The sequence below is a fragment of the Solanum lycopersicum genome, chromosome 9 (genome assembly GCF_036512215.1).
Source record: "Solanum lycopersicum chromosome 9, SLM_r2.1".
In the NCBI taxonomy this organism is placed as follows: domain Eukaryota; kingdom Viridiplantae; phylum Streptophyta; class Magnoliopsida; order Solanales; family Solanaceae; genus Solanum; species Solanum lycopersicum.
This window is the reverse complement of record NC_090808.1, coordinates 30,918,654-30,931,813: the sequence shown is the minus strand read 5'-3', so window position 1 is coordinate 30,931,813 and position 13,160 is coordinate 30,918,654. Positions and strand designations below refer to the sequence as shown.

Genomic DNA, 13,160 nt, shown 5'->3' with positions numbered 1-13,160 from the left:
TATTAATGAGAAGACTTTGATTGTAAAAGTTTTAAATTCTGCATCTTTTTTTATGTTTATTGTTATGCTATGTTTAGGAATAAGCTAAAAAAACTAAATATAATGACTTTTGGGAAGAAACGGAAAAATCTAGAAAATTTTCTAAGTTCGAGAAGTGAGTTTTTGTAATTCTCAAACGGTCATAACTCCTAGCTCAAGATGAGTTAGAGGTATTTCTTGATATGGTTAGAAACCCTTGGAGATATTTTTCCAATGCCGTTGATTTTGTACATTTTCGATATCATTTGAGGGAGATATGCTGTCGGAAGTTTGGACTTCAGATTGAGGAATGTACCAATCATGATTTAAGGAAGGGCAAACTAGAACTTCAACCAATTTATTTCTTATTTTGCTTAAGGGATTTATTTGGGGTAAAAATAGCTTTTTTCAAATTAGAAAGTTTAACTTACGGTTAGGGCTTGGAGAATAATAAGGAGAACAAAGAATGGGAGAAAAAACAAGGATTGACCAAGAATGCCAAGAATTTGCGTGTAGAATCCATTGGGGTGATCCCTACCAAGGTACGTGAGAGCTTTTGTTTTGGGTTGACTCATTTACCCACCAAACTTGTTTCAATGCAATGGTTTCAGAATTTTTTACATGATTAGAAATGAATTCTTGATAAATTTTGTACCATCCCTATTGGTTGAGTTTTTTCGATGCCCATTCATGTTGATTCATAATTTCCATGTTTTTTTTCAAGTTGCATCGATTATGTATTGAAGATATTCATGGTCCTAAGGGTTTGGGAATAGAAGTATGGAGGATTAGGTGATTTAGGATCAGAAAATAAGAGAAGAAAGACGTTTTAATGCATATGGGTATCACCAAACGTAGCGTGCCCCATCTGCGCCAGAAGGCATGGGGCAGCGCACCTACAGTGTGCCACAAGGGTGCCTCAGACCGACAAATCTTGCGCGGTGTGCCCCGAACATTCCCAAATCGTGTTTTTCACCCATTTTTCGTAGATTATCCTTTTTACATCCTTCTAAGGTATTTAATACCTTCTAGTAATTCTAGTTCAAATAATTTCTAAACACCTAGAAATAACCAAAGAACATGAACCATAACCTTGAATCCATAATCTAGTTATAGGAGAGTTAAAATCAAAGTTAACGAACTTAAGAGTGAAGTCTAAAGTTAAAAAACTAATCCAAAGAGATGATTTTAGTGGTTTTTAAAAGTCTTTATTGAACTTTTTAACATCGTTTTAAGTCCAATGTTTCAATGAAAGTAAAGAGTAAAAAGGTTGAAGTCTTTCCTTCAAGAAATATAAGGGAACTATATATTCCCTAAGAGTTGATTTAAGACTCGAGATTCAAATTAATCAAAGAGTAAATAGATGAGTTCATTTCGAAAAAGTTATAGGGAACTAAGTATTCCTTAAAAGCTTATGAATGTTTTAAAATTTTAAGTTAAATGGAAACTAAGATTCCCAAAAGTGTTTTCTGAACAAGAAATGGGAACATTTATTCCATGAGAACTTTTTAAAGCTAAGTGTTGAGAAATTATTTCAACCCAAAGAAAGAAAGTTATTTTTAGAAGCATGAACTAAAGTACATTTTGGGAATAGTATTGAGCACTGATATGGGGATGAGAGTTCATATTAACTCTAGTGTCCATGAAATCATGTATTTATCATGGGTATTAACGGATCATACTTTCTAGATAATCAAGTCAGTTAAGCTAGTGGGTCCACTAATTTAAGAAGTTCTATGCGACGGCAAAGTATAGGACAATTGTTGCAGCGTGGGCAATACGTTGTATAACCACTTAGGCTCATAGTGGTGGTTGTCGGTTAGAGAATCTCCCATATAAACTATATTACTTTATAAATAAGTAAAATTGAGTTTGTTGTTTCATTTCTTTGACGAACTATGTTTTTACATTGATTTATAAGCTTTTTATATTGCAGGTGTCTTATTGTTTTATATTTAATCATGTTATTCATGAGTTGAGCAGTGCCAATGTAAGTGTTTTTTCTTACTCTTTTCAAGCTTAAGTTGTGTTAGCTTTCTTACTTGCATACTCATACATTCAATATACTGAGGCTTATTGGAATGCATTGTATCATTATGAAAATGTATGTGACCAGAATCAGCATCATCTAGTGCCTCGTTGATCCAGCTAAGCACTAAAAGTAAGTGGTGAGCCTCCTTTGCATTCTTGAGGACACATTTACATGATTTTCAGTTTTCTTTGAAGGATGTTGTGAGTTCCGTCCCAACATCCATCTTAGTATTATAGAGGTTTCATAGACAGTCAGAAATTTTAGTTGTAAGTCTTTTTTTTCATAGCATATATTCTATTGTGAGACTTAAGTGCCATTTTGGCAAATACATTTTATTTTAGGTTATCTTTATTAGAAGGTGAATATTCGTAATCAAAGAATTTTGACTTTTGAACAAGGGGGAGATGGTGTATTGAAGTGTCAAGGTAGATTGGTATTAACTAGGGTGGGTGGACTCCAAGAAATGATTATGGAGGAAGCTCATAGATCCATATATTCAATTCACCTGAGTTCCACAAAGAAGTACCAGAATTTGAGAGAAGTATATTGGTGGGAAGGTATGAAGAAGAACATTGTTTAGTTCGTTGCCAAGTGCCCGAATTGGCAAAAAGTGGTATTAGAACACTAGAGGCCTGGAGGGTTGGCTCAAAATATAGAACTTCCGGAATGGAAGATAGAGATGCTTAAAATGAAGAGTTAATACCTCAGATGGTCACTCAACTATGCACTCTTCTCTCAGAAAGTCAATCAAGTTTCAATTTTTCACTCAAAAGTCACTCAACTATTTCCTTCTTTCTCAGAAAGTCACTCAACTTTGAATTTTAACTCAAAAGTCACTCAATATCCACTCTTTCCTCAAATAGTCACTCAATCTATTAATTATTTTTAATTAAAAATTGTTGATAATAATTATTTATATAAAAAACCAAAATTTTTTAAAAATATATTAAACCATTTAGTGATTCATCCACCTAACACGACCCATTAAAAAATATGATATGACCCATTTTATTTTGTCTTTAATACTATATTAATCCCTCTCTTCAAACCTTGAATTAGGATTAAAAACAAAATAAAATGGGTCATATCATATTTTTTAATGGGCCGGGTTAGGTTGGTGGATCACTAAATGGTTTAAATGGTATTTTTATTTTTTTATAATTTTGATTTGTTATATAAATAATTTATATCAATAAATTTTAACTAAAAAACAATTTAATAGATTGAGTGACTATTTGAGGAAAGAGTGAATAATTGATTGACTTTTGAGTGAAAATTGAAAGTTGAGTGACTTTCTGAGAGAATAGTGCATAGTTGAGTGACCATCTGTGGTATTAACTCTTAAAATGAACTTCATCAGAGGTTTGCTAAGGTCTCGCAGACAGCGTGATTCAATCTGGTGTGATTTTCAACGGAATTACAAAATCATCCCATCTCTTTCTATAAAGGCCATTCATTCGGCATATGATTATGCAAAGTTATATATCTAGGAGGCGGTGAGACATCATGGAGTCTAGTTTTGACCATTTAACATAGAGGTGCACAATTTAAGTTCTTGAACTCTTTCGAGAAAGGTTTTGGTTTAAAGTATAATTAAGCACATATTTTCATCCTCAGATAGATGGGAAAGTAGAGCACCCTATCCATACCTCAAAAGATATGTTGAGGTCTTGTGTGATTGATTTCAAGAGGAATTTGGACAAATACCTACCTCTCATTGAATTCTCTTACAACAACTACTACTATTCATGCATCCAAATGTCTCCATATAAAGCTCTTTACGGGAGAAGATATAGATATCCTATTGGGTGGTTCTAAGTTAGTGAAACAGGCTTGATAAGGCTAGATCTAGTTCATGGAGAAGGTAAAGGTGATTCAAGAGAGATTTAAAACGGCACAGAGTCGTCAAAACCCTACACATATGTTAGGGGAAAGCCGTTGCAGTTTGAAGTGAATGATTTGGTATTCATAGAAGTTTCACCCATGAAGGGTGTTATGATGTTAGGTAAGAAGGGGAAACTTAGTCTCCCACATTTTGATCCTTATAGAATATCCAAGAGAATTGACAATGTAGCTTATGATTTGGAACTAGCACAAGAGTTAGCAATTGTTCATCCGATATTTCATACATCCATGTTTAAGAAGTGCATGGGTGATCCTTCATTGATTGTACCAACTGAAAATGTTGGAATTAAGGATAGCATATCCTATGAAGAGTTTTCGGTTCAGATTTTAGATCGCCAAGTTTGCATGTCAAAAACAAAGGAGGTTGCGCCAGTCAAGGTCCTTTGGAGGAACCAATTTGTTGAAGAAGAGACTTGCGAAACTGAAGAGGGTATAAACAAGAGATATCCACATCTCTCTGAATCCAAAAAGAATGCAGATTAAAGTACAAATTTTCTTCTTAATAATAAACTATGAGTAAGCATGTGGTTACTTGCTTTTGATTATTTAGAGTAAAACTTGAGGTTATTATTCTTAGATTAACGAAAGAAATATCATTCGAGGACAAATGTTCCAAAGGGGGAGACATTGTAATATTTATAACTCTAAGTATCTAAGAATAAGCTCATAAACTAAAATAATTCCTTTTGGAAAGAAAGGGAAAATCTGGAAAACATTCTAAGTTAAGAAAGTGAGTTTTGGTCATTTTAAAACGACCATAGCTCCTAGATCAAGATGAGTTAGAGGTATTTCTTCATAAAGTTCGAAATCCCTTGGAGAGTTGTTTCTAATACTGCTGAGTTTTTGCATTTCTCGATATTGTATAAGGAGATATGACAATTTGAAGTTGGGTTGTTGGATTGAGGAAGGTCACAATCCGGATTTAAGGAAGGCAAAGATTATGTTCACCAATTTATTTCTTATTTCATTTTAGGGATTTATTTTGGCTAAAAAATAGCTGTTGTCAGATTATAAAGTTTAACTTTATGTTTAGAGCTAGGAGTAGGGAGAAGAGAAGAAGAAAAGGGAGAAAAGTCAAGGATTGATTAAGAACGTCAAGGATTTGGGAGTGGAATTCGTCGGGAGTGATCGCTATGAATTTATGTGAGATCTTTCATGTTGGGTTAATTTAGCCGCACCCAAAACTTGTTTCAATTCAATGGTTTTGTAACTTTTTACATGATTAGAAGTGAATTCTTGTTGAATCTTGTCGAATCCTTATTGGTTGAGTTGTTTGAATACCCATTGATTATGATTCGTAAATTCCAAGTTGTTTTTCAAGTTAGATCTATTGGATACTGAATCTATTGATGATCCTAAGGGTTTGGGAATAAAACTATGGAGGTTTAGGCGTTTTAGGATGATAAAGCGAGAGAACAAAGATATTCAGGCGCATCTAGGTAGCACCAGGCGCGGTGTGCCTCACCTAAGCCAGAATGCATGGGGCGATGCACCTACTGTGTGCTTGTAAGATGCCCCAGACAAACTGGTCTGGCGCAGCTTGCTCAAATGCACCCAAATTGGTGTTTTTTGCTCTGTTGTCGTAATTTCACCTTTTTAAGTCTGTCTAAGGTATATTAACACCTTCCAATGATTCTAATTACTTAAAATGATTTTTAAACACCTATAAATCACCAAAGAGAAGGAATCATAACCTTTAATCCATAATCCAGTTCAAGAAGAGTTAAGATCAAAGTAAGAATAGTTAAGAGTCAAGTCTAAAGTTAACAAGCTAATCCAAAACAATGTTTTTAAAGGTTTTCAACAGTCTTTACTAAACGTTTCAACTTTGTTTTAAGGCTCATGTTTTAAATTAAAGTAAAGAGTAAAAAGGTTGAAGTCTTTCCTTCAAAAAATATAAGGGAACTAACTATTCAATAAGAGTTGATTTAAGACTCAAGTTTCAAGTTAAGCAAAGAGTAAATATTTATGTTCATTTATGAAAACTTATAATAAAAATAAGTATACCCTAAAGGTTTATAAGTGTTTTCACATTTCTATTTAAAGGAAACTAAGATTTCCAAAAAGGGTTTTGATCAAGAAAAAGGAACATTGGTTAAAAAAAAGCTTTTTAAAACGACCTATTGAGAAATTATCTCAACCCAAAGAAAGGAAGTTGTTTTTAAAAGCATGAGCTAAAGTACATTTTGGGAGTAGTATTGAGCATCGATGTAGGGATAACGTTTCATATTAACTCAAGTCTTCATAAAAACAATGTAGCAATCATGGGCATTAAAGAGTCATACAATCTGGATGATCATGTAAGTTAAGCTAGTAGATCAACTTAGTTAAGGAGATTTATGTGATGGCAAAGTATATGAATGTTTTGGAAGCATGGGAAACACATTGTATCACACTTAGACTCATAATGGTGGTTTCCGTTTAGAGAATCTCCCACATAAACTATATTACTTCATATATAAGTAAATTTGAGTTTGTTATTACATTTTATTTAATGAACTAAGTGTTTACACTGTTTTACAAGCTTTTATATATTACATGTGTCTTATTACTTTATATTTGATAAAGTTATTCATGAGTTAGCATTGAAACTCCCATACTCATACGGTCAATGTAATGATGTTAGTTTTCCTACATCGTATCATGATGCAAAAGCAGGTACTCAGGATAAGCATCATCCAGCACATCGTTGATCCAACTGAGCACTTGAAGTTTGTCATAACCTCCATCTTAGTATTATAGAGGTTTCATAGACAAATAGACTGTCAGACATTTTAGTTTTGGGTCTCTCTTTATCTGTATTATAGATACTCTATTGTGAGTCCTAAGTGCCATTTTGGCCAAGATATTTTACTTTAGGTTATCCTTATGAGAATGTTTCTTTCTTTAGATTGAGTTAAGTATTAGGTTGAGTTAAGTAGGTCAGGCCAAGGGTCCGCAAAAGGTTGGCAACAGTGATTGAGTAACTGACATGTCAGAGTGTACACTTGGGGCGTGACAGTATGAGACCCCTTCAAGGTCGAATATGTCATGTACATCTAGGGGTATCCCTAGGCCGTGACATACAATGATGGTGAAGTGTTAATGTAATGCAATGAAAGCTAATGAGAAAGTCAAGGACATTATCGGGCATAAAGAAGAAAACAAGCTGAAGAAGTTTAAGGTAGGCAATCCTTATTATTGCCAATACCACTCGGCGAACTATTGAGTTACTGTTTAGCTCGCCCAATCTTCTAGTGTGCCAGCCCTAAGGATGAACCTACTTGGTGATAGAAATGGGCAGTTGGAAGATCGTTGACCTACTAAGTGGCATCAACCTTAACCGCCTAATGTCAAAGAACCCCTAAGGAGTGAGAGCCTATGAAAACTGGTGATCGGCAGGATCCCCGACCTTGTTAGAAAGATCAACTTCCTTCGCCTAATGAACTTGAAGGACAAAAATTGGGAATATATAATTTGAGTTTTTAAAAGAAAAAGAGTTTGGATTCCGAAAGTGTGTACAATATTAGTTTTCTCTTAGTTTTTGAGATTCCTTTGTTAACTTTTAAGCTTCTGTGACTTGGTTGAGGGAAAAAAATTGGGTTTATTATTTAATTGTATTTGAAGCATTGGAGAACTCTAAAACGATTACTCATCTCATGGCTTATATAGTTGGTAATTGTTTCTCTTTATGATGTGTAGCTAAAACATTAATTATTAGGGTGTAATCATGAAATTATTGGCTTAATTATCTCATGGGTATTGTTGTTTACTAATTTAAATGCTTAATGAAAGTTTCTTTAATTGATGGTTGCTTATTAATCTATGAATTGAAGTTGCAAATGCAATTCTATCTTAGAGTTCTTTGCTTTCTTGAGAAAAAGGTTTTAGAACCACTGTTTTCAATTAATGATTGTAGTTATTGGGTTAATGTGGGTTCAACTTGATAGAGTAAATCCTAAACTCAATTCTACCTATTTAGCTCGACAATAGATAAATTAAGGTTTTGGACTTTATATTGTTAAGCTTGTCGAGGTTGGAGAAAACTCGATTGAATCGTAATTGTTGTTCGAGAGAAAGATATTATTTCATATATAGTCTAGACTACCTACTGAGATTCATCAATTTTTGTAATTTTCAATTACCCATACAGAGAATTTAGTCTTTAATCGATCACATCCTAGGAATACATCTTTAACTTGTAGATTTCCCTTGTTTTCGTATTTTATTAGCTGCTAATTAATAAACAACCCCCCCCCCCAAATCTCACATTTTTTGACACTCACTCAGTTATCCGATTTAATTCGATAGTTTTTGTTCTTCTAACCAACTAGATCATATTGGTAACTTCATACTTGAACTCAAACTTATACTGCTCCCTGCGGGTTCACAATCATCTCCACTTGGAATTGGATGAGGTGTAATTGAGCATTTATCAGGAGGATCTAGAAAAGATTAATAGTTTCTACCATTCTTTACAACATTCTATTTTCTGTAATTTGATGAGTAGGATTCATGAGGATAAATTTTAAGTCTTATTTGATTTAATTTTATCAGTAGGAATCAGAAGGAATATTTTTGAAGTAAAGTTCTTATGATATTTTTTATGCATTTAGTTTAGTGGCCTATGGGAGTAAATTTGTTAGTTAATTTAATGTAACTTAATGAGAAGGAATTAAGAGGGTAGATTTTAAATTTTATTTTTTGTGATACTTCCTAAGTTATTCAATTTGATGAGTAGGATTAAGGACCTAAAAGGGTAAATTTTGAATTATAGCTCTTGTGATATTATCTTAAGCATTTAATTTGGTAAGTAGGATTCAAAAAAGTAATTTAGACTTTCATATAATTTAATTTGATGAGTAGGAGCCACAAGTTTGAATTTAAATTTTATTTAATTATATCTGATTAGTATGAACGAGGTTAATTTAAAATATTAATTATTGTGATATTTTCTTAATTGTTTTATATTGTAAGTATTTTACATCTTGACTATTTTTAGAAATTACATTTTTCTTATGTATTGATTCTTAATAAAAAAAAATCAATATAGTATATAAAAAATTAAATGATTTAATATTTAATAAGCTTAAAATTTGTTAAATCTTCACATGCAAAATATCACAAACGAGTATTTCTTTTAAGTAAATATTGAAGGCGCTTACAAAAATATTATATGAATTAAAATCACAATTTGTTGATATTTCAGGAGCTAAATCAAATATGCCATGTCACAACATAAGTTAAAATGAGTTAAAAATATATTTAACTCTTATAAATAATTATTTTACTATCAATTCAAGAAGTTTGACAAAAACATGAAGGTCCAAATTTAAAAGTCAAATCACTTCTACAGAGGATCTACAATGGAAATTCCTCCATTGGTTCCATTCGTTCAAACATAATTCCTCCATTGAATTATGAACCAATAATGAAAATCATAATTCTTGGTCATAGAGTTTCAAGAAATTAATTCAAAAAATCTCAAGACTTTAAATCAAGTTCATCTTCGAATCTCTTAAAGATTCTTCAAGAACCTTCATTTTGCAGGTATGTAAGGCTATAATAGTGTTGGACAAGTTTTTCCTCACACCCTAAACCCTACTTATACTTTTAAATCAGTAAAATAATAGTCTAGGATTCGATCCCTAAATTTCAGTGTTCTTAAGATGAGTTGATTTTGAGTTATTGAGTTCCAGAACATTTGTAAAATTCTGTTCCTAATCTTTGAAATTGCTTTATGTTATGCATTGAAATTCTTGAGTTGAATTCGTTCATGTCTATACTTCAACATAAATCTTATGAATTTAATATTATTGAGATGAATAGCATCATTGAGTTCTAAGTTCTTGAGTTCTAAATTCTTGAGTTCATAGTATTGAGTTTTCACATTTTATTATTGAGATCCTTGAGTTATGTTGTTCATGTATATATTTCAGCATAAACTCTATTCTGAGTTATAAATAATTGAGAATCTTTTAAAGCAAATATTTTATTACAAATTCAGTGATGGTTTCGGTTAGAGAATATCCTCAAGAGTTAAATTTAATTTTAATATATCACTTATTATGATGATTTCATACATGAGAAAGTATTTTATAAACTTGAAATGATTTATCTTTTTTATTTCCTTATATTCAGCTTGAGTACATTTTTATCTATTCCAGTCATTCCATATAGGTATTTGTTATTAAACTATATTACATAGTCGTACATTAAATGTATGCATGTCATTCACAAGAGTCTGTTAAGATCACGTCATCTGCTCGCAAGCATTTGAGTAAGACCTTTTTGCTTTTGGAGTGTTCCAATTTATGAGTAGTAAGTATTAGTTCTTTTGAGGAGTCATGGGTATTGTTACAACACTCATATTTGTATAGTAGAGGTTTCATAGATAGACAATTTTTGGATATTCAATATATTCAGCAATGTTTTAGGATTTAGTAAGTTGTTTCTTCATGTTTCTTTCAATTTGATGTTTATGTATGTTCAAGTTAGTGTTCTTCTTGTAGTTATCCATGATAAGGGTTCTTTTGGGGAAAAATAATGCTTCTAATATACCATCCACGTCCAAGGTGTAGGCTCGGTTTGGGATAGTTGTGAAGACAACAATAGAATCTAGTAAAAATTGTGAAGTTGGTGCTTATCATGGACAAATTTTAAATTTCTCAATGAGAAACACCATCCTAGATGTATGTTCTGTCGACAACATGTCAAATATCTAAGTGATGAAGAACAAGATGCTTATAAGAAATTTAAGGGGGTTTGATATCCCTCTGCAACTAAGGAGTCTAAGGTGCATCATTTCTCCTATGAAGAGAGCCTGCAAAAACATATGATGACTATGAGACTGCAAAAGGAAGTGTTGATCTTCCTTTAGATGTAGGCATTTCATCTATGACAGAGTCAATAATAATAAGATATGCAAATCAATATTTAGAGATTTTTACAATATAAAAAAGAGTCCTACTTTAAGGTTGGGAAAGTATGGCTTGTCTTCTATATCATGGATGCCATTCCTAAATTTTATGCAGTCATCAGGAAGATTTTGTCTCCTGTATTTAAATTTCTCATAACATGGTTTGAGCAAGAGCCGCTTAACAAGTATTATTCTAATTGGTTGTTGAGGGTTTTCAAGCTTCTTGTACTAGGTAAAACTAGAAAACTCTAACGACATTGAAGATCATCCTATGTTCGCACATTTGGTATTTGATATAAACAGAAACATCAACGAAAAATTAAAGATATTTGCAACCGAAGGAAACCCATGGGACCTCCTTAAAGATTGGGATGTGAATTGGCGTCCTCATTTTGGGAGCAATAATAATTTTAATTACGAGTTTGTTGAGATGTTGTCATACTATGTTAATGCAATTATTTGCATGTTGAATACTTGGATAAAGCAAAAGGCTCTACTTGCCATTTTTATCGAGTAGGAGATCCATTTTTAGTTCTGGCAGAGCATATGCTTAGATTCTTTCACTGAATTCTATCCATGAAGATTACATGGATGGAGAGGAATCATTTTCCTGAGGGATCCTTTAAACTAGACCCTTCATCATATCTCTTTTCTCATATATGAATTGTAACATCAAAACATATCCTTTGCAGGAACTAGAAATGGATCTCCTTCTCGCTAGAAAAGACAAGTAAAAACTTTTACTTTATCCAAGTATGCAACATGACCAATAATAGCATGAACATGGTCTGACAAGACCTCAAAAAACTCATAGTTTAACTTTTTATCTATCATGAGATTAGGACGCTAGTTCATATACACGTATTCAACGAGGTCCCATGTTTTTCCTTCCAATGTAAATACCTCTATTACATAGTGGTTGTTTCCACTCATTGCAGATACCAAATATGTTAGCATACGATGATCTTAAGTGTCTTCTAAGTTCCCTAATCTTTACCTAGTACAAGAAGCTAGAAATCCCTCATATAGTCATTTGGTTTAACCTTTATTTAGAGGCTCTAGAACTAACCTTGTTATGTGCAATTTAAATGCAGGAGACAAAATCTTCTTGATGATTGCATAGAATCTAGGAATGGCATCCAGGTTATCATTGGCAGACAATACCTTCACAACCTTATCGCAGTGCTCATACTTTTCCTTTTTAAAATCGCAAAAATCTAGATTTGTGTATTTAGATGTTTATTACCCAACCATGGTATAAGGACCTACATACGAAGGAAGATCAATACTTCCTTTTGCAATCTCAGCTTTATGCTCTATGTTCTTTGAGCTCTCTTTAGAGGAGAATTGTTACACCTCAGACTTCTTATTAGGAGAGGGATATCTGAACTCCATAAATATCTTGGAATTGTGTTCTTATTTATCACATAGATAATTGAAATGTTATCTTCTACACTGTTTTTACTAGTTTCGTTCAATTTCTTAATGAGTAGGACCCACAACGATTAGAACATTCTGTCAATTCTTCTAATATTATATTTGATTTAATTTGATGAGTAGGTGTCTGAAGGATAAATTTGAAATTTCAATTCTTGCGATATTTTCTGGACTATTTAATATGATGAGCAAATAGAGTAAAATTGGAATTTACTTAATTTAATTTAACGAGTAGGAGTCAAGAGATTTGGTCTTAGTGATATTTTTCATTTATTTAATCCAATTAGTAGGATTTGTTGCATCTCTACTTTATATGAATAGGGTGAAACGTTGTGGTAACTAAAAAAAATAATATAATTCATTCAATTAAATTATATTTTAAAAGAAATTTAATAATAAAAGAGTTATAAAAGATATTTTACCTAATTTCAGTAACTAACCGGGAAACCAATTAATTAATTACAGGAAAAAAATATTCTCAAAATCAATAGATACTAGGTAAGGGTTAAATTATTTGTGAAGAGAAGGTGTTTTACATTCTTCGAATCCAAAAAATGAGTCTCTGCTAAATTTCTTTATTTCAAATTGAGGAGGAGATAATAAATGAATGTAATAATAATGTAACATAAAACCTTTCTCATAAACATTGGAGACCTTGGAAATTAACGGTAATTTCTTTATCGGTCAAACTTAACTTGTAATGTAAGAAAAATTATAACTGCACACATGTTAAATTAATGATTATTCCAGGTGGAAAAATTATCATGTATATGTTAAATATTAAATAAAATAAAAGCAATTTGATAATATATCAACAATAATGTTTTTAGTTTGAAATAAAAATCAAAATAAAGTTAATAAAATATGAAA

General features: G+C 32.0%; 1 long non-coding RNA gene across 2 annotated transcripts; it reads left to right on the top strand.

Annotated features, from left to right (window-relative positions):
- The first annotated feature begins 381 nt into the window (after positions 1–381).
- On the top strand, positions 382–12,306 carry LOC138338207 (uncharacterized). 2 transcript variants are annotated; one of them, XR_011211634.1, is made up of 3 exons: positions 382–560; positions 1,955–2,008; positions 11,948–12,306. It is a non-coding gene; the product is annotated as an uncharacterized lncRNA (long non-coding RNA). The 2 variants fall into 2 exon arrangements; XR_011211635.1 differs by lacking the exon at positions 11,948–12,306 and adding an exon at positions 6,614–7,630.
- The last annotated feature ends 854 nt before the right edge of the window (positions 12,307–13,160 follow it).